Here is a 22,756-nt window from a genome sequence, read left to right as displayed (position 1 = left end):
GGACAGAGTAATTATCCAAGGACAAACCCTGGTGTGGGCGGATGGGCAGGCAGCATTTTCCAGATTCCAGAGGGGAAGAGGAGAAGAGGGGTGTGAGGCTAAAGGGGGTGGGCTGGGTGGGATGCGACTGCTGGGGGCTGCAGAGAGAGCCGGTGCTCCTCTTCTACAGGAAAATGAGCAGCCAGCAGAAACTAGATGCTTCTCACTATGGGGTGAGGGTGGAGAACCCACCAACTGCTGAGACAGTCAATAGGCATATTATTCATCACACATTGCTAGGAGATTAACTGAGCAAACGTTCTGACAAAACTGATTAAAGTCTTCATCCTGTAACAGGAGAACAAAGAGACACCAAGTTATTACACCCAGCCAAATGCTGGATGATGATTACATGTAGTGGAAACACAAAGTACGCAGTAGGTTCCACCCCCCCCCCCAAACTGAGGTGACTGTCTCTTTCTTTATCATGTAGCATTGCAAGTTACAGTTTGTAAATACCGCTACCTACTGAACATTTCAAAAGCCAGATTACTGAGATGTAATAGATAAAGGACACCACCCCTTAGTTTGCTTCTCTTAAAATGTTATCTCAGAGTCTTATCCTGTCTAGAGTAATCTCTCCTGTGAAGTACATTCTTTCCCAGTATTATCGCTGCTGTTTACAATTGGAGATACTTAAAATGAGCTAAATACTTGACTTCCCCTTATAATAAAGTTTGGATAGCACTCTGTCAGCTACATGTAAACTTTGAACGTGAGTGCTCCCTGTATCAGTGTTTGCTCTGGTAAAGGGGAAATGGACATGATTTTTTACTGTGTTCACTAATTACCACAGTTTCTAGCCTTGCCACATCCTAAAACAAGAGAAGTAGTATCAATCAAACTCAGCCACTTAATTGCCCAGTTCTGAAGACTGGGGAATTCATGAAAGAGAGCCTGAGAAAGGAATTCCTTTCCAGACAACTCTGATTGTTTTCTTTTGACAGTCAAAAACTCACTGGGTCATGGAAGTGATCAGACTAAATCTGTCAAGTGTCTACTACCTTTTAACAAGTGCCTGTTAACAAGTGTTAAACCTGAGGCACTGCTGAAGCCTAAGCACTGAACTCAGCATTGATTTAGATATAACTATGTGTGTTCACTGTTTCTCAGGCATGAAAAATCTCCCCGTAAATCGTTTTGGTAATGTACAGAGACTTTTGGAAAGGAAGGCCATGGTCTGTCAGGACCCTGAGACATAAAACTAGACACTGCAGCCCCCTGGGGAGTGAGTAGCAGGAGCTGGGCGATGCCACCAGTGGCTCTTCCCTCTCTAAACCCCTGACTCTGAGGGTAAGTACATTACAACTAATTACGTCTTTGGACTGTGCTGACACGAATAAACCATTTAAGGTTAACTGTCATGCTTCTTAACGTCATAAAGCCTCCTCTTCATAGAATTAAAGCCCTATTAAAATTGTGTCAAATCATTCCCTTGTGCTGGGTTAGTTCCTATAAAATGGTCTAGAAATGTTGGTTTTTTTGGGGGAAGAGTTGGGTGCATTCACTGTAGTAGTGTCCGAGTAATCTTTATTATAAATGAGTTTTTCATGTGTCAGAAATGTTGATGTCAAGTATGCAGTGGCTTTTGAAAACAAATGTCATCTAGTGTAATAACAAAGATCTGTGTGAACATTAGGGAGAACATTGGTATGGTTAGGAAGGCTCCAAGACTGTTAAATAATTATATTTTGCTACCGCATGGGGGTTTTTGCTTAACCATTTGTATTTATTAACTTTACCTTAGCTGTGGTTGTCAGTGCCATCTTTTTAATATAAACAAAGAGGAAGGAAGTAGCAAGTGATAAAAAGATCTATTTTGTTAACCCTTGGTTAGGAAATGGCTCACATGTATTAGAAGCAGATGCAATAGAAATATTAATACTAAATCCAGCAAGATACTGGTACAGTACAGTAGTACATACACTGTAATAATTTGTAAATATAACTCATATACTCTTATATACTCTTATGTACATGAACATTTTATGAACCCAGTTGATGCGTTGAGGTGTAGCAGTGAAAAATTAAGAAAACCCTAGAGAACTGCCAATACCTTACGTAATTTATTGTTGATTTTATCCTAAGTTGTTAACTAGCTTTATCTAGCAACATGTTGCAAGTACGTCAGCGTTTCATAGCTAACATAAATCTACAAAAGATGGTGTTAACTGTTGTTTTTTTTTCTGTTTTGCTTTTGTTTCATTAAATAGGAAGCTTCTTTATGAGTCAAATTATTTGTGCAATTTTGAAAGCACCCCAATAATTAGAAGATCTTTGAAAAGGCAAGCATATACATCTGGATTGCTTTGGCAAGGCAAGGAGCTTTTTGAAATGAGGAAACAGCTTCTCTTTTAAAAAACCTTTTATACCCTTGTAAAAGGCAATAAAATATATATCAAACATAGATGGTACTGACTGCTCTTTACAGTTACTATTAAGATTTATGGTCCCTGAAGTTAAATATTGACTTTGGCATCACCTTGGTCAATATTTATCTCTCAGATCAATAAATCTTAATATTGACTGCAACTGAAGTCACCATTCTGCCCAGTGTTACTGCTGAATGATTTATATCAATATATTTTCCTGTCCCCTCGATATATCTTTTACTTTCCTGTGTTCCTGTTTGGTGATCTTGGAAGATCTTTTTGCATCAGGAAACTTTTTCTCTGCATAGAGCGTTGTCCTTCCAATCCGGTTGTTTTACTCCTTTCCTTATTTCTTTATACGTTCTACCATAACTTCATGAACCATCTAAGATAGTTTATGGCATGAAAACATTTTTCCCAGTGCCTAAGTGAATGTATAACTTGTGAGAGCATACTAGGCTGGATAATTTTCATTGTGATTTTACGTACTGGAAGTTATAATCATCATAATCATCCTAATCAGTATTAGTGCTTTCTCTTATTGTCCTTAAATTTCTATATTAACATTTACTTTCCTGCCTACCAATGTTTTCACTCATTTATTAGAATTATAATACAATTGAAAATTACAGTTTATTTAAAATTTAATTATTCAGTCCTATTTGGCAAGATTTTTATTACTTTGATTTCTGCAACACAATCCAGTCCATGAAGAAGTTAGAGACATGATCACAACTAGCTTTTCATATATATAGTTTTTCTATTATTGCTGGAATTTTTGTATTAGCAGGATCTTTGAAGCTAGTTGAACAAAGCTCTTTTACCAAGTCCAATTGAAATTGAAGTTACTAATGAACTTTTCTGAACATGATATATAGATACTTATTAAGGCAAAAATAGGTTGCTGTCTACCTTCCTTGTATTATCCTAAACCAAACCTTGAAAAAGATCTTTTTTTTTTTTTTTTAACATAAAAGATATGTATGTTATTTCCTGAACTGTTTTCTCACCAATGGAAATGTACAAGCATGTCCCTGGCAGTGTTCAAGATAAGGTTGGATGAGGCCTTGGGTGATATGGTTTAGTGTGAGGTGTCCCTGCCCATGGCAGGGGGATTGGACCTTGGTGATCTTAAGGTCCTTTCAAACCCTAACTATTATGATTCTATGATTCTATGATTCTGTGATTCTATGTTCAGTGGAAATTACCCTTTCTGCTCTTTTTTTTTCTTTTTCTTCTGTTTCTTTCTTACTGTTCTGTTTTTCAGTTTCTAAAAAATCTACCTTTCTTTTGTTCCCTTGTGCGAATGCTGTCTGTGCCCTGACTGTGCTGCCTTGCGTCAGCCCTGGTGCATCACTGCTCTGCAATCCTGTCCAAGAGGCTGTGGTACAGAACCAGCCCCAGCACTGTGTGCCCGGTGTGAATCACAGTATCATCCACCCATTCAGCCTTTGATCCAGTGTTGCTCTTTTTCTGCGATACATCTCCAACCACAGTGATAGCTTAATTAAGCAATAGTAATATAGATGGTCTCTCCATCCATATCAACTCCAAGAGTAGGCATTTGAATACAAAAGGATCCTAATTTTTTTAAAGTGTAATTCTTTCAGATGTTTGAGACTGTAAAATGTCTGTATGAGTTGTGCTCACACTTGAACAAAGGAAGAATAGGAGTTTCAAGAAACTTCTACATTTTATTTCCACCACTGGGAAAAGCTAGAAGAATGATATTGTTAAATAATGAAATGAAGAATACTAGGCTGCTGCACCCTACTGAATAAAATAGCTGCCAAACAAGGTAATATAGAAACATTCTCTAAATACTGAAATGCTGATCTGTCTAACAGTATACCCTGTGATGATTAACTGCTTCTCAGACCTCTAGGGAAACAAGACTGAAAATGCTGGTGGCCTTGCACCACACATCTTGCTCTGCTCCTGAAACTGATGGTTGCTGATGAGGACAACAATGCTAATGTGGAGCAGTGATGGATTCTTTTATCCTCTGATGCAGCCCACAGGCTTAGAACACCTCACTTGATGTGGCCTCTGACTCCTCAGCTAACTGCAACAGGGCTGAGTAAAAGTGAGGATGGTGGTAAGACCATGTAAAATTGTAAGAAGAATTTATCTCCCAGTTGTTGAGCAAACAATAGAAGGACATTTCTTTTATAGGTCCTGATAATGAGCAAATCAAATTTGTAGCCACTTAAAAGCATCTGGGCACATGTGCCATGTTTCCAAGTCCTGCTTTTGAAGTTGAGACTGACCTAAGAAAACTATGGTGCTTTCAATGGCAGATAGAGATATGAGGCTGGAGGGACTGATCTGAGAACAAATTAGAGCAATAAAATATGTTTAGCTTGGATAAATAACAGCTAATGGATTGGGAATGCATATAACTGACAAGTTTGGAGAAGGCTGTAAACAACAGCAAACTCAATGACAATTCCAAATGTTCAAGTAGATTCAGCTAAAGAGTAAGAGATTGTTTACACCAATAAATTCACTTTTATAATTATGCAGCATAATTATACAGCATAATTGTAATTATCCTGGAATTATTCTGAAGGAAGAGTGTCCACAAGGGGAGTTATGCTGATATAAAGATACTACTGAATTTCCCTGTGTAGACAAGCCTCAGCAAAAGAAAGGATTGTTTTTGTATAAAGCCTCTGTGCAGCTACTGTTACTAGTACCACAGTGCAATACAAAACAGAGAATGTAAATTACAGGCATAGCTTTTAGTTGATTGAATCTATCTAGTTCAAGCCATGTCCCCAGAGAGAGACCTCCTACAAACACCGGCTTGTGTGACACTTATTCCTATTTTATATGAAGAGTCTTTGCACTTTTCAGTCTCCTGATTCGCCTGGGACTGTGTCCTGCTCTGTAGTTTAGCTCAACTAAATAGTTTGCATGACAATAGCTCACTCTCTGCCTCTATGGCACTGACATCCACAGCTATAAGGCACTTGTCCTGAAGGTGATTTACTCCAGCCTATTGCTGGTGTGTTTGTATCTAATAGGGTTTGTTTTTTCATACTTCTCTAGATTTTAGTTAACAAGCTTTAAGCTTCCTCTGGGAAGCTATATTATATGCCTAAACCTGTCTGCAAAATGTTGTTCTGCATTAATGGTACCAGAAGAGCCAAAGTGGTATATTCCCCTCAGTTATGGATGCTCATATACAACCACATTTATAAACCATTTGCACGGCTTTGTTCTCTTTGGCCATCTCACTGGACTAGAATACAAGGTTAAATGAGTATGCTGTCAGTGAACAAAATCTATCAGTTCCATGACCCTAGACAAGCAATGGTGCAACTGCTTGAGGAGGAATATTGAGGCTTCAGGATAATCCGAATGTCCTTCTTACAGTGTATTTACAAGGAGATTTATTGTTATAATCTGTTTAAGATTTCAAACTGAGCTATCCAGAGCAGTTTAAATATTTGAAGGAAGGTTGTCCTGGGTTCAGCAGTAGCAGTCGTTTTTCTCCTTCTTAGTAGCTGGTGCAGCTCTGTGTTTTTGACTTTTGGCCTGGGAACAGCGCTGATAACACCGATGTTTTTAGTTACTGCTCAAGTGTTTAGTCTGACCAAGGACTTTGTGAGTCTCATGCTCTGCCAGTGTGGAGGGGAAGCGGGGAGGAAGCAGAGACAGGACACCTGACCCAAACTAGCCAAAGAGGTATTCCATACCACAGCACGTCATGCCCAGCACATAAACTGGGGGCAGTTACCCCAAAGGGCTTGGTCACAGCTCTGTCAGGCTGGGTATCGGTCAGCAGGTGGTGAGCAGTTGTATTCTCTTCCCTTGTTGTTTCCTTTATCATTATTATTATTGGTGGTAGCAGGAGTGATTTGTGTTATAGCTTAGTTACTGGACTGTTCTTCTCTCAACTCCTGTGGGAGTTACATTCTTTTGATTCTCCTCCCCATTCCTCCGGGAGCTGGGGGGGTGGTTGGGGGGGGGGGAGAAAGGTGGGGGGGGAGTGAGCAAGCGGGCTGTGTGGGTTACTGACTGCACTTAAGCCACGACAAAGTCCAGAAAGCAAACAGTATGACAAGGAATTGCTGTTATAATTAGTTTGAATAATAACATAACTACTCTTGCCTAGCATTTTTTACAGTCATTTCAACAGGAAGATGATGTCATAATCTTCATTCTATAGAAGACAGGCAAAGAGAAGTGGCTTACCCGAAGTCCCATGCCACTTCCCTGCTGGAAGAAGTAAACTGATGTGCTAAATTCTTGGATAGCTACTGCTGAGAGGCCATGATCCAAGGACATGTTTGTAATGACATATATTTTAAATACCTTAGGAACCTGTGCAGTTGCATGAAAGGAGAAGTCACTTTCACTGCTGAAAGAGGAGGTTGGAAATATATAGTTTAAGTGAAATAAAGAATTTTAAAAGGCATCTGACTGTGGGATGGGTAAGATAGACAGATTATTCCAGAACTGTGTTTTTCCGTGGCTAAACATTTTGCTGTTTTTTGTTAATACATAGAATTTTGCAAACTTGATTGCTTGTTCCTTGGTCCTTTCTTTAAAGTGACAAGTAATTCTTACTCAGTTTTCTGCATCCAAAATAATGACTCTTTTTGTCTTCAGCTTGTCACTGTGTTTCCTTCTTTCAATTGTGCTAATTTTAAAGTAAGAAAGCACAACAAAAATAATGTAACTTATCCGTCTGTAAACTCTTCCTTGCCACAAAACTTGTGTCCAAATTCCCATCTTCAAAATGGGTGAATGACTTTCATACAACCTTTCTCTTTCTTAGTTTCTGTTTCCAATTTTCTGACATATTTTTGTCACATTCTTCCTCTCCCAGTCTGGGAACTTTAGGTTAGATTCACAAAATGACTTAGGCTTCATCTGGGAAACACTGCGGCGTCAGTGTGATCCCACATACCCAGGTTGTACCTTCATACCATGAACAGCCCCTGGAGAGCTGGCTGTGAATGAGGTTCCAAAAGGCTAGTGGGCTGATCTGTTGAATGTAACTCTGGGGAAAATCTCAGGAGAGTGTCACACTCCCTGCTGCACCTTTGGAGATCACACTACTTAGCTCTTCTGCATGGGGTTTGCTGAGAACTGTGTGCCCAAACAGATGGAATTAAAGTAATGGGAAAGGTTTTGCCTTTGTCTAGTTCTACAGTGAGCACAATACTCCCCTAGGATGCAGGAAAGCCAGTTTTGTCTTTGTTTCTTCCTTAAGGAGACCTGAGTCTATCTCTTTCCCCTCTTAGAATAATGTCATCAGCACTAGGCACTTGCAGAAGATGTCTGATGAGGCTTATAGCTCCACTGCTCTCCTCCCAGTACAGTTCCTTAATCACCTGGGTATTAGAAACTAGCTTAGGTCTCTCTGCAAAGCACATGTCCAGAATGAGGCATCTCTCAGATTAAGCAGCAGATGAGAGGAATTTAGAATCATCTTTGTGTAGAAAGACAGTTTTACAAATTTATCCCTTTCTTCCCTTAAAACTGTTTGTCTTGTCTGTAATTCCAGCTCCATCACTAGTGTGTGGGTCCACCAATTGCTAGCCTGTGGTGCAGAATTCTCCTTTTTCTGAGCCATTATTACATTTACAATTATACTGGCTTTTAAAGACACTACGGCTTTGTCATTAGGCAGAGTTAAAAAGAATGCTAATTAATTCAACCTAGCACACACCTTCCAGAATTTCAACAAAGGAAAATGGGTCTTTAAACAGGATAGGCAGTTGTAACTATAAGCTTCTCTAAACAGTATAGCTCAACTAGCTCAGCACCTTTTATGTTGCTGCTGTCTCTGTACTTACAAAAAAAAAGAGTGAATTTACAGCTTCTGCTAAATTTGCTTCTTTCAAAGGCAAGGTTGGATTGTCAGTCTTTTACATGCATGCCCTCCTCCCTACCCCCCAGGAGAACTGGTTCTAAAAATGAAACCACTTTGTTCTCCTGGAAAATATAAAATTAAATTCAAATCTCAGGTAGAATTCAGATAGTTTGGAATACTTCCTTAAATTACGTTTTCCAGTACCTAAAAGGTGCGTATATTGGAAAAAATGTCCTATGTGCTGGGACATTATGGCAATATGGTATGAAAAAAGATTTTAAAGTATTGCGGCCTAACATTACTAGTAATAGATTTTGCTGCAGGAAAGAAGTCGTCAAGTCAAATCTCATGTTCTAATTGTTAATTATTGTTGTCTTTGTCTCAAAGAAATTCTGAGACTAGGCAGCTTTATTTAGTTAAAATATTCCATGAAAATTCAACACCAATCACATTTAAAAATAAATATTCAGTAGCACAATGAAGAAATAGACAGTACCATACCTATTACATTTGCTGTTCTTGATCTCCAAATAATATTTATGCTTATGATGTCATCTATCTCTTAAAAGTGAATACTGTGTTGATGTAAGCTGTTCATTTGACTGTCCTAGGGAATGAACTCTGCTTCAGTGGGTGAGTTAGTAATGCATGCCTTTCAGCATGTGAACTAATCATTGTTTATAAAGCCCTGCAAATGCAATCTGGTATTTATTTGGTGAAAAGACATAGTTGCAAACTGATTGTAATCCTGACCTTGATAAAATAAGACATAATTTTATGCAGCAGTGATCTCCTGCCCTCCTAGGGGAGCCTTACCAGCTTTGTTTGACATTTGTCTCAGTCTGAAATTTTACTCTGACCTAAGTGTGCATCCATTTGATGAAAGTCTTGCAGAAAGAAAATCTTTCTCTTTAAGGCTAGGTCCCATTCGTATCACCATATGCAGTGTATTTTGATGAAATCATAGTTCTCAACACTGGCATTAATAGAAATTAAAGGTTACACACATGAATTAGCTATGGTAGTTTACTTCCTTGTCAGATGTCAGCTTAACTATGCTAACTGTTGGTAAAATTTAGGCACATGCTCTGAGTATGCTCAGATGTAAAGTAAAGTAAAGTAATATGTTCCTTAGCTCGATCCTGATGAAAGAGTTTGAACTAAACATGCATACCATTGCTCAGCTGATTGGAGGTAACTTGTTCTGCAGCCATAACTTCATTGTATATCTATGCCTCAATTATCAGCTCATATCTTCCATGAGTCTTAGAAATGCTGGTATCAATAAGAGCTAGGTCTAGCAGCTGGAAGTTATGTAGGATTTTATAGGCCTATGTGGACAGAAAGACTGGAAGCACCAAGATACTTCATTTAGCTAACCCTCAGCTACCAGGAAGTAATGCTTTCAGTCCTCAATAATCTGAGCTAGACTGTAAACTTCATGGTAGGGATTGTCACTTAACTGTGTTAGTATAGTGTTGCAGTATAAGAATCAGCCCGTTTGAGTAGTGACAGTATGTAAAAATAATTTCTGTTTTATTCTAAGCAGATTTGCTCACTGTAATGTCACTGATCTCCTCAGGCATGAAGAATCTCTTTCTTTTATCAGTCCACATCACTAGCTGTTTGTGCTGTAGATCATGATGAAACATGTTTACATGCATGGACCATATGGCAAATTCAACATTTCAAGCACCTTTGTATGAAGAATATCTGAACTATGTTTAATATCCCTTTTTTTTCCTTCAACATCAGTCCAAAAACACATGACTCCAATTAGTTCCTATCTATCTCAAACAGTTTATTGGCAGCAATCTGTTCTCAGTATTGCCAAAATACATAAAACTGTTTCAAGTCCCATGATTATTCATGGCTTTCTTTACAATTCAAAATTCGGATGAATACCTTAATATTACAATGAGATGAAAAGAAGTGAAAATTACCTTTAAACTCAGAAAAACAAACCAAACCAAAGCTTGGGTCTAATTAACCTTGGCAAGAAAAGAAATCACTGAGAAAGAATGAAAATCTCTCCAACTCAAAGAGGCCAAAGCAAAGCCCTCTGAAGTCCTTACAAAACTCTCAAAATAGGATTTAACTGGTACATTAGTGCTGCTCAGGCTGATGTTGATGCTCTGTACAGAGATTAATTTTACCCTCAAAAAGGAGGTTTCCTGACAAATACATTCAGTCTGTATTATTTATGTCTTTAAGTCCAGAAAATCCTGGAAGTTCTCTGCTTACTCCCTTATATCTCAATGAATTAGGTTAAGGCAAACATCGCAGGGACTGAGTATTTCCTCATGCCTGGGTGTTTACTGACATTTTAAGTAAGTTCCAAAATTTATGTAGGGCAAAGATTTCTGGGGCTCTGTGTTCATTCTTCACTCCACTGTCACTACTGTGAAATACTTGGATTTAAATAAAGTTAGTACAAAGTTGCACAGAAATTATAGTCAGCTTACCCCAAGGGAGCTAATAAACAAGACAATATAAGCAAGTCCTCAGAAAAGAGTCTTCAAATCATATCCCAGAAATGTACTCTGACAGCTTGCATCAGAAATAAAAATCGGAATTAGGAGCAGGATTTTAAACATCCCTTTTAGGCAGCTCATCAGATTTCATCTCCATTTTAACACAGGTAGAATCTGTTCCAAATATGAGAAGAACTGCCATTTGTAAGTATTTTGATTTCATGTCTCTCTTGTGACTGAATTACTTTGGAGAATGACAGAATAAAAACTGGGGTAACAAATCAGGTGATATTTGAAATAGCAGCTCCCCATCCTCTGCAAACATATGGACAAAATGCTGTATAGGTGGTATCAGGGTACATTCAAAAGAGGAAAAAAGCATTTCCCTTTTGCCTCAGTTCCATGAATCAGATCCAATGCTACAATCAGAACTGCAGCATCTGCAGACAATATCTATACGGAAAGTGCCAGAGTGGCATGTCATGATCTTGCAGGCTGAGACCCCCAAGCCGTAACCTTGTGTTGAAAACTATAGCAGCTTCATTAGCTTCAGTACCGTTTTCACATGTGTGATTACTTTTGTAAATCAAACCACTGGATGAGTGTCTTTCTTCACTATATTTCTCAACATCACTCCAGCTAACAGAAATTGAAGCTTCTCTGAAGACTAAGCCAAGCCTCAAATTATGTCTCAAAAATAAAGAAATTGGCATACTTTTAGAGGGTTTTTCAACACCTTTGACCGTCATTACTTCTGCTGCTGTTGTTTGTGCTTTGCACCATGCTTTCAAAACCACACGCTTCAATGTTGGAATACTCAGTACTTCTGTAAAGGATGGGAAGAGTAGGATGAGATAATCATATTCTATTTTGATTCAGGGTTGCTAAAAGCTGAATAGACAATATAGAATAACTGCAGAATCATGATTGTTCTATGAAGTAATTCCAAACAAAAGCTTCAAGGTCATCCTCTCAACTCCCAGGATTCTGATTTGCTTCTCTTTTGGCTCTGACACTCACTAGACTCTCTTTTTGAGCCAAATCAGTTTATTAACCCAGAAGAAAATAATAATTTATCTTTTTGATATCTTTTTTTTTTTGCCATGTTAGTGAGCTGGTTTACAAAGGAGTATGACAAACACCAGAGCTGGTACACAGATTAGGTGACGGAGTAGGAATGTATGGAGGAAGTGTCAGGACCTTTCCCTTACAGTCACAAGGCACTGTTAGATTTACTTATCTTTTATAACTTACTCCTTCTAGCAAGTGAAAATACTAAGATAAATTCATAACTGTTGAAATGTCGCATGAACTCAATCAATTTGTATACGTTTCATGTGGGATGTTTATAGTGAAACTAATCTTAGAAAGATGTGCTCTGTTTTATTTTCAAGATCCACTTGGATTTCTGCTAGAGTGCCTTTCTACAGAGAGTTACCAAAATGAGAGGTTCAGCACCAGCCTTACATGTTTTACATAATTACCATTTATATTTGCTAAAGTGGCCTTTCAGGGATAAAAAATAGCTGTATGAAATCTATTCTAGAGAGGGAAATATACAAATATTCTTCAAGTCAGCAAAAAATACTTGCAAGCTCTCAATGAAGTGTTATTCTGCAGGGACATCTACAATTTTATAGGATGCAATTTCACAATTCAGGCTTGGTTTGCCATGTGTGGAGAGCAGGCTGATTGCATCAGGTGGTGGAGCATTATCAAGTCATTGTTAACTCATTGCCACAGAGAACATAAATGGTTTTCCCCACTGCAGTCACTAACAGTAAGAGTCAACTGGTTTGGCAAGCATTTGACACCTTATCCCTCAAAATACTTTAATGTTTCTCTTCAAAGTGCTTTTTAAAGTCCTTCTTCACTCCCATTCTAAATATCTATCGATAGGCCACTAATAAATTTTGACCTTTTTGCTAACTACCAGTTCTAGTAATTCTTGTATTTTGAATCTGTTCTTGGCAGGATCTTAATTTTATTCTGTATTTGCATGATAGCTTGCACCTATTTTGGTCCATAAATCTGACGAGCTGGACTAATGCAAATAATAAATGCATATAATAGTAAGCCAGCTGTACTGGCCTGAAAGTTTATCTTTGTATTATTCAGATACAGATATTGACATATAGACCTACTGTGATGAATCATCACATTTGACAAACTGAGTAGAATAAAATAAAACAGCTGAATTTTAGGAGATAAATATAATGTGCTGAAACAACAGTTCATTCTACTAAGCTTCTACCTGGCAGGAATTAATGAAGGGCAGATACCAGAGAAGGTTGTCAAATCAATATGGAGGCCAGCCTTTAAGCTTATGATGGAAGTGGGGTGCTACAATTTTCACAAGAATTTCTGAATGTGCTTGGGGTAATGTTTCTTTGTGTTTATATTGTTGGTTTGCTTATCCGCATATGCTCTGTATTTTTCTCTCTGTAGCCCAGCAACATGCCTGGCATATATATATTTCAAATAATATTGTGTATGTAACCAAAAGCTTTAAATTGTTCTCAAAGTAACTTTCAAAACCTCTACATCTTGAAACATGAGGTCCCATGTACCTCAGCTGTTCAACTTGACATGGGCTTGAGGCAAGAGATGGTACCAGTGATTCCTGTGTGACACATAATAGTGAAGCTCCAGTAGCATTCCCTTGCCCACAAGGAAACTGAGATAGGTAATGGCTGTCATTGTACTAGGTCATGAACCCTCAGGAGACAGTGAAATAAAATGAAGCTTATTGGCTAATACAGTAAATTTTGGGTATAAGATTGCAGGCAGGAAGCCTGATCACTTGCAAAAGTGGCATGGGATGTATAAAATAGCAGATGACAGAGAATATTTGTGAAGGTCAGAGGATCACACAAACTTTATACAATAGTAATAACAGTCAGATTTATTATTAGTATTCTTGTTAGCAGATTGGCCAAGGCAAACCGCAGCATGACACAATTCCATAAACTTAGATGGACAAGCCAATATAACTGGGGCTCTAGTTGTCTCTAATGAACCAATTGCCTGATCAGATGTGCAAAGAGATTGCAGAGCTCTTGCAAAACACAGAAATCCAATTGCGTTCTGGAAGTATTCTAATAATAGTAGGACATGACATAACCCATTAGGGTTTTCAACAAGCAAGTAGCTACCTACTGATCAGTCTTTCTGACAGCAAATTACTGATGGGGAAAGATGGGATCAGAGGAGATGTCTACTGTGACAACCTGGAGGAATGTTGAAGTTATCAAGGCAGAACGTTGGAACAGCCACAGTGGGTTGGAACAAAGATCCACCTAAACTGCTACCTGAAAGCAGTCAAAAGTGGATAACCACTTTTGGATAGGTGGTGGACAATCCTATAGTCATAGTTAATGAAATTCCATCAATATACAGTTCATGTGTTTCCCTAACCATGTATATTATCTCTGTGCTTAACAGGTATTAATGTCTTGAACAGGTATTAATGTCTTGTTTTTCTATTACTCTATTTAATCATTTGGGAAACCATAAAGCCTTTTGGCATCCATGATATACTGTGTCAATAAATGCCACAGTTTAATTGTGCTTTTGGAGAAGAGTATCTCATTTCATTTATTTTCAGCATGCCACCATAGATTTTAATTCTAAACAGGCATAGCTGTTCCAGTCATATCACCTCCAATTGTATCTTTACTATGTGCTTTTAACTATGCTGTTACTTGATTAACATGGCTTCACTATGAAAGTTTGTGAGAATAATATTTTTCACAGTAGTGGTAGCAGGGGATACTCCAAAGCCCTTGGTCCAATATACAGGGATGCATATTAATTGCCATCACACAGTATCAGCAGGACAGCATTCCACAGATGTACAGTACAGAAGAAGGGCAGATTTCCAAGGAGTCAATTTCAGATCCCGAAGTGGACCCAAAATGCTTCCCAAAACCCTCATTTTTATTTTGGTAGCCAATTTTACCAGAAGGTCATGATAAGTCTGAGCTCCGTCAAAAGAAATGTCAGGAAAAATATGTTTTTCTATGGGTTACTGGGTGGCTGTTTATATTTTCACACTGAAGAAACATCATGGAAGTAGGAAATGTATACAATTAATCCAGAAGGGGTTCAGTTCCAGTACTCAGTTATGGCTGTAGGTGAGTATTCATCTAATTCGAGCTGTCTTAGTGTTCAGAAAGGATCTGGGGATATTCATGTAGCTGAACTTACTGGATAGATTTTCAGAAAGACAATTGTGTACATTTAAAAACAAATACTGCTACTGTGGAATATTAAACTAGGTAGTTGAGCTAGGGTTTCTCGGAATTGTTTGTGCTGTTTATATGGCTGGTTTATTCTAGCAAGTCTTCTTGTACTGAGGAAAAAACAAAGTACAGTAAGTTCCTATTCACCCTTTTTATGCTACTGATTTTATAGACTTCTGTCATGTCCCCCCTTGGGCATCCTTTTTTTTTCAGGCTGAAAAGCCCTGGTGTAGTTGTCTGTTCCTTGTATGAAAATTATTCCGCATGTTTGATCTCCCACATTTCCCTTCTTTAAAGTTTTCCAGTTCTTGTATTTTAAGGTGGGGGCCCAACATGGCACGCTGCATTAATGATGTCTGTCGCCGTGTGTTTATACAGAATATGGAATAATGATGATAAAGAGAGAGAATAATGTTCTTTTTTTTTTTTTTAAATAGACTCATCATGTAATGTACTTTTATAAGTCCTCCTGATCAGCAAATTGACATTTTTTCTCTGTCATTATTTGACTAGTTATATCTATGATCTCAGGTATCAGCAATGTACGTGGAACCTCAGACAGAACTGACCTCACATTCACCCTTCCCATGAGTAACCCGAAGGACTTGGGTGGCGTCATGAAGGTGCTTAAGAGCTTCTGAATCATACCCTATGTTAAATGAGAATTTCTTTGTCAGTACTAAGTATATGAAATACACGAGACATCTTCTTGGTTGTCCAGTTCCCACATTTATCTTCTATAGAAACAAAACTTGACTAATATTTGATTTTTAAGACAGGCCTCATTTTTGAATGTATTGTATCATAAAGATAGGTTTTCTTGCTAACTAGGACTACTTCATGATTTTGGGTTGAAAAAGCTTTAATTCTTGGTGAGATACATAAGAATGACTTTAAGTGAAGTTTAATCTGAGGTTTTCAAAACATTTAGATCTGAAGCTCCCAGTGAAACTGAAAAGGCTAAAGTTGAAGCCATGTGGACTGAAATAAAGAAAAAATGTACAGATAACCTTTCCATGAGTACAACCTCTTGAGTTTCAATGAGATCTAGTGACAATGAGCTCAGCTAGTTTCTAAGTTCCAGTCCTTTGCCTGAAGCATGACATTACCAACTCTTTTCATTCTTACCATGACTTGGTTTTCATGGTTCATTGTGCAAGAATGAACAATGATCTCTTTTGTCAGTCATCCAACTGAAAATTGTTTTGCTTATTACTCAATATAAATTGTTCCTCTGCTAAAACATAAGCTATCAGCATGTAAGGATTTATTGCCCAATTTTACCTCTCACAATTCTAAAACAGTACTTGCTCTTTTGGTACAGAATGAGAAACATGGTAAAAGAGGGAAATGTAGTTTTCTCTAAAGAGAAAGTATTGAATAACTCCCAAATTTGCTATGGTTCAAAGAGTTAGCTCTGGAAATCCATTATTTTGGAAGAGGGTTATGGAAAAAATTCATCTTTGTATTGAACATGAAATGATAAGGTTTTCCAAAATGTCCTGGTGAAATAGGAGGCTACATCTTGTTGACTCAAGGATCCTTTGAACTTGAAGCTCCGAATATAGGACTGGAAAAGGTACAGCTGAATTATGCAGACTGAGCACAGCACTTAATATTTGAGTGAAGAGCATCCTCTGAATTGCAGCTAAGTCTAGCCAACTCAATGGATTTAGAAACATAGTAGTCTTAAGTTTTATCTTTAGTCATTGCACACCTACGATCAGACTTGATCACCTCTGTGGACAGCTGAGAGGTTGACCTGAGGCTGATGAATTTAGGACCGTTAGTTATAGTAAGGTTTTACCTCTGAGCAGGCTCTGAGAATATAATTATCATGAAATAAATATAGATAACTTAACATTGCTATGAGTCCCCTGAAGTCATAGCTGAACTATTGTTGTGGTGTGACCACAGTTAATGTATTTCTGACAGAGAAATGCAGGAAAGCCAAAGCAGCTAAAAAAATTACCTGGTTTGTGATCACAGCATATAAAAGAGTTTTTCCAGTGTGAGTTGTAAGAGCTAGAAGGAAAAAAAATGGTTCTATTTATTTGTACATTTTAAATTAAACAGTAACATGATAGAATTTATAAACTATTCTTGAAGAACAGTCCAAAAGCCAGGACTTTATTGAAATCTCCTGTTGTTAAACAGTGGAGTAAATGCTTTCTTTCTGTATTTTCTCTTTGGCCAGTGAGTTTTAAAGGCTTTTTCTTGACTGTGAGACAGGTTCAGCAGAAAGAGTAGAAGTGATATTTTTAACCAGTCAATGGCTCTCTGACCAAGAAATTTAAACTCCTCTGGAGCTGCAGGAAAGAAGAAATCCAGAGTTTTGGAAAGAACCTATTGTAAGTAAAGGGGCTCTCACTTCATTGTGTGTCCTGCCCTTCACAGTCCCATGAGTCAACTGAAAATGAACTTCAGAAAGAGTTACTTGGGGATGGTTTTGAAAAACTGCTGTACTTTTGGATTCTATTTGGAAATTCACTGTGGGACTACTTTTGAATTCCTTAGCGTTGTTAGAAATGCTTTCCATTGGTGGGTGCAACTACTCAGAATAGCACAAACTGGTGACAGGGAAAAAAGCACACTAGAAGACCCAAGATGGGTCAGAATAAATACACAGAGCTGAAGGTTAGAGAAATCATCTACTGAGGTGAAAATCAGTGTTATAATAAACAAAATGTTGGAATTTTTAGAAACACATGGCTAAGATGTCAGGGAACAGCATTAGCGGGTTTGTTCCGTGAGGGAGGACAAGGAGCCAAGGGTGACCTTCACATAAGCAGGATGCTCTTCAGCTAGGCACTGTCTCACAAGGTCTGAACAAGACCAGGCTGGTGATATGGTGGCATGCTCCATCAGGGCAAGGCCTATGGATGCCCTTGGGATCCTTACATAAGAAAACTATCATCTCAGTGAAAGTTGTCATGAGTCTAAATCTTACTAGTTTTGCTTTTTGATTATTTACTGTAGTGTGGATTCAACTTCAAGCCACAGATCAAACGTCTGAAAACTCATGACAATTTTGTATTTGCATCCAAACACCCTTATCACTGAGGGCTGCTTATTTGGAAGCAGACTGGAATTTTGTGCTTTGTTGCATCTCTTCAAAGCAAATTCAGCCCCTGTGTCCTCAGGCAAGTTTGCACATGGATGTCACTTGAAGGATTCTTGGTTTCAGTAGCATCTATTCACGGTGCTACAGGATGCCAAAAGTACTAAACAATCATTGTTACTTAAGTTACGTACTGCATCGCTGGGAATTTTTGAAACATAACAATGCCCATTACTTCTGCAACTCTTCAACTGAGATTATTTGTCCCCCATCTGTGGACTTCAAAGTAATAATTAACTAAGCACACTATTTCCTGAACAATTGATAATGCTGGAGAAAAAGAAAAGGTGGTTTGGCATGACCAAAGGTGTATTTTAAGGGAAATACATAATTAGGGCCTTGATTACCTATAATCAGTAATATTCTAAAGTGCCATAGGTGTTTTGGCCTGATTTCACTGGTTAGGAAACACCACTGTAAAGATATCATATTATTGCATAGGTCTTATTATATAAACTGAAGATATTAAACTGAAACAGATGTGTTGATTTCAGCTTGGCTCAAAACACACACAAGACGCCAATGTTTGCCAAATGGAAAAGGATAAAAATCAGTTGATAAAATGTTATTTTCATGCATCTGAGATAATTACAACCACTAGGCAGTGAAACAAAATTAAAACCTATAAAGAATAAGCTGGCAGCAGCTGACAGTAGATGCTACAGAGGGAGGTGAAATCCTTGTCAGTGAACCAAGCCAGTAGGCTAGTAGAACTATATAAGGAAAAATTGCTTTTTCTATATTCCCCACAACATAAGATTTAATATTCATTTATGATGACTTTCATGTCTACAGACAGTATTAATAGTTGTAACATTAGATTTTTTTTAAACTGTGTTTATAGTATTTCACTTAATAACCTTGTGCAGTACTACATCTCTTGTAAGTAAATACTTCTCTTTCTAATTGAAATTTATTGCCTTTTAATTTTCAGTTCTGTGTTGTTATATGATGGGACAAGTTTAATAAAAGGAGAGATTGATCAGTTTATTACTATACCAGTAGCAATTTTGTACATCTCCATCAAGTATCCTGTTTCTCTTGTTCTGTCTGAGTTAATCTCTCCAATATAAATCCCAGTTTACCTCTACTGTTACTCTGAACTTCATCAATCTCTGCTTTATCTTTATAGAATCATAGAATAGTTAGGGTTGGAAAGGACCTCAAGATCATCCAGTTCCAACCCCCCTGCCATGGGCAGGGACACCTCACACTAAACCATATCACCCAAGGCCTCATCCAACCTGGTCTTGAACACTGCCAGGGATGGAGCATTCACAACCTCCCTGGGCAAACCATTCCAGTGCCTCACCACCCTAACAGGAAAGAATTTCCTTCTTATATCCAACCTAAACTTCCCCTGTTTAAGTTTTAACCCGTTACCCCTTGTCCTATCACTACAGTCTCTAATGAAGAGTCCCTCTCCAGATACTGGAAGGCTGCTATGAGGTCTCCATGCAGCCTTCTCTTCTCCAGGCTGAACAGCCCCAACTTCCTCATCCTGTCTTCATACGGGAGGTGCTCCAGTCCCCTCATCATCCTCGTGGCCCTTCTCTGGACTTGTTCCAGCAATTCCATGTCCTTTTTATGTTGAGGACATCAGAACTGCACACAATACTCCAAGTGAGGTGTCACGAGAGCAGAGTAGAGGGGCAGGATCACCTCCTTCGACCTGCTGGTCACGCTCCTTTTGATGCAGCCCAGGATACGGTTGGCTTTCTGGGCTGCAAGCGCACACTGCAGCTGGCTCATGTTCATTTTTTCATTGACCAACACCCCCAAGACCTTCTCTGCAGGGCTGCTCTGAATCTCTTCTCTGCCCAACCTGTAGCTGTGCCTGGGATTGCTCCGACCCAGGTGTAGGACCTTGCACTTGGCATGGTTAAACTTCATGAGGTTGGCATCAGCCCACCTCACAAGCGTGTCAAGGTCCCTCTGGATGGCATTCCTTCCCTCCAGCGTATCAACCGAACCATACAGCTTGGTGTCATCGGCAAACTTGCTGAGGGCACACTCAATCCCACTGTCCATGTCACCGACAAAGATGTTGAACAAGACCAGTCCCAACACCGATCCCTGAGGGACACCACTCATTACTGGTCTCCAGCCGGACATTGAGCCACTGACCACAACTCTTTGTGTGCAGCCATCCAGCCAGTTCTTTATCCACCGAGTGGTCCATCCATCAAATTGATGTCCCTCCAATTTAGAGACAAGGATGTTGTGTGGGACAGTGAGAGTGAGTCCACCACAACTCTGCTCAGTATTGTAAGTCAAAATTGTTAATTTTTATATTGTGCTGTATACTTCCTATATTGTTTCTATGCAGCTAAAAATGTAGTCTTTTAAAGTAATTGTTAAAATCTGGCATTTTTCTTTAAGACAAAAAGCCTTCTTAGCAGTTCTAGCATGCAAATGTACATGCAAATTGAATTTTTATTTGGCCTTTTCAACAAATGCTTTATAACAACACTTTGTTTTCCTTGAGAGTTGAAAACTAATGAGCTCTGTCAAATTGGACAGCACGGTGTCTAGGAAACTGTTAGACAAAATGCTGATTAGTTAGTGAGCTAAGACCATAGCCACAATTTGCTGTTGATTGTTCAAGGCAAGCGGTTATTGAGTTTATCTACAAGATAATTCTTAAACAGAATGTATTTAGCTGGTTAGATTCAATAACAGGGAATCACATTCATTCAGTGGAAAGGACAGAATTATATTCTGAGTGATGGTCTAGGGAGAGTAATAGAGTGGGTGTTAATGTCTTTAGTTTGAAGCAGTTATTTTTCTGAATTAGGGTTTTGAGTATACTTACCATGATATGGAAGGAAGTTAGTAAAGTATTTAGGCATTTAATTAGGACTCAAACCCACCTGAAATTCTCTTGGAAATCAATAGAAGTTTGGAAAATTTTAACAGGAATCTAAAGTAATAGACATTCATGCTGAACCTTTCTCCTGTGTATCCGTCATTTGGAGTATAGTACAAAATGCAGGTCTGCATATGTCCTGGGTTTAGCAATAGCAGTCCTTTTTATTCCTTCTCAGTAGCTGGTGCAGCGTTGTGTTTTGACTTTCAGCCTGGGAATAGAGCTGATAACACTGATGTTTTTAATTGTTGCTAAGTGATGCTTACTCTGACCAAGGACTTTGTGAGTCTCATGCTCTGCCAGGGAGGAGGGGAGGCTGGGAGGAAGCAGAGACGGGACACCTGACCCAAGCTAGCCAAAGAGATATTCCATACCACAACATGTCATGCACGGAGAGGTAACTGGGAGTTACCAGGAAGGGCATGGGCTCTCTTTTGGGGTTGGGCTCGTTTCGGTAGGTGGTATCATATTCTGTTCCCTTGTTATTTTCTCTTATCATTATTATAATTGGTGGTAGCAGTAGTGATTTGTGTTATACCTTAGTTACTGGATTGTTCTTATCTCAGCCAAAAATGATCAAAATCATTATTTTGATTCTCCTCCCATCCCTCCAGGAGCAGAGAGGTGGGGGGGGGAAGGAAAGAAAGAGGGAAGAAGGAGGGGGAGTGAGTGAACGAGCTGCATGGCTGGGTTTAAACCACGACAGTTCTCTGGTGCCCAACGTGGGGCATGAGGGGTTGAGATAACGACGGATCTCACCAGAGTGTGTCTAATCGTATTTGTGATAAGCATTCATTGTTTTAGATTAATAGTCACTTGTCACAATGCTGATTTATTGGTTCTCAAGGTTGTTCCTCTTGATCTCACAGTTTCAGTATATCGTATCTTACTTCCATCCGGTATTTGCTGTATTAGTGTTTTTCAAGTGTGGGGCTTGGGCTAAGGTTCTTTTCTCATTGTACTTTATGGTAATGACTTGTAATACAATAGAATCATTGATCATGAAACTGATCTGGCTTATGTTCCCAGTGTGGTCACGACCTTTATACTTTGGGAGGTATATAATAGAAGTGCTTAGCAATTACACATCTTTTTTCTCCTTCTCGGGTGGTCAACCTGTGAAGGAGACATTCTTTCACCCTCCCAGTCCACCCCCCAGACCGTTTACAGCATCATTTGAGAGTTTTGAAGTTTTTGAATGGCCTTTTAATACGGTTGAGTCCTGTTTGCTGATTCTGATGGGGATCACCTTGTTGGCATGCATACAGAGGGTATTTTGCCCACGACCATCTTGTCTTATTTCAAGAGTTAAGCAGAGTCAGGTTTGCGTCTTGTCTGGAGTCAAACAACGATGTAGGAGGACCAAGAGATTTTCCCTGAGGCTGGACAGCCATGAGTGGCAGGGTGTGTGGGATAGTATGGGCAAGTATCTAGGTCAGTGGGCCCCTCCAGTACTTTGGAATTTCACCACCAAACAACTGCAAAATCCAGAAGAATTAGTAAAACACTTAAATGAGGTGTGTGGTCATTCTGGCCATACCAGAGATGGACAAATCATGGCAACGTGCTGGGGCTTGGCCTATGCTTACAGGGCCTTGTTCAACACTATTCAGCACCTTCAAAAGGCAAAAAATGTCCCTGGATCTGGGGGCTTAATTCATTATATGTGTTTTATACTGATTTCACATATAAGGGCATTCCCTGCATGAACTAAATAAATTTAAGGCCAGATTCTGCTTTGCTCAGTGGGAACAGAACAGAGCACTTTAGGATATACTGGTGTTCAGGAACTCATGACTGAAAAAGA

General features: G+C 38.8%; 1 long non-coding RNA gene across 1 annotated transcript in view; it reads left to right on the top strand.

Moving 5' to 3' along the window:
• Positions 1–1,176: 1,176 nt before the first annotated feature.
• Positions 1,177–22,756, top strand: part of LOC130598105 (uncharacterized) — a 63,233-nt gene continuing 41,653 nt past the window's right edge. The window contains exon 1 of the long non-coding RNA XR_008971944.1: positions 1,177–1,332. This is a non-coding gene — a long non-coding RNA (uncharacterized LOC130598105). The remainder of the gene's footprint in view (positions 1,333–22,756) is intronic.

The sequence above is a fragment of the Pezoporus wallicus genome, unplaced genomic scaffold (assembly GCF_028554395.1).
Source record: "Pezoporus wallicus isolate ANWC-B61680 ecotype Strahan unplaced genomic scaffold, APGP_CSIRO_Pwel_v1 contig_3817, whole genome shotgun sequence".
Lineage (NCBI taxonomy): Eukaryota > Metazoa > Chordata > Aves > Psittaciformes > Psittacidae > Pezoporus > Pezoporus wallicus.
The sequence above is the reverse complement of the archived record's forward strand: the minus strand, read 5'-3'. Positions and strand labels throughout refer to the sequence as shown.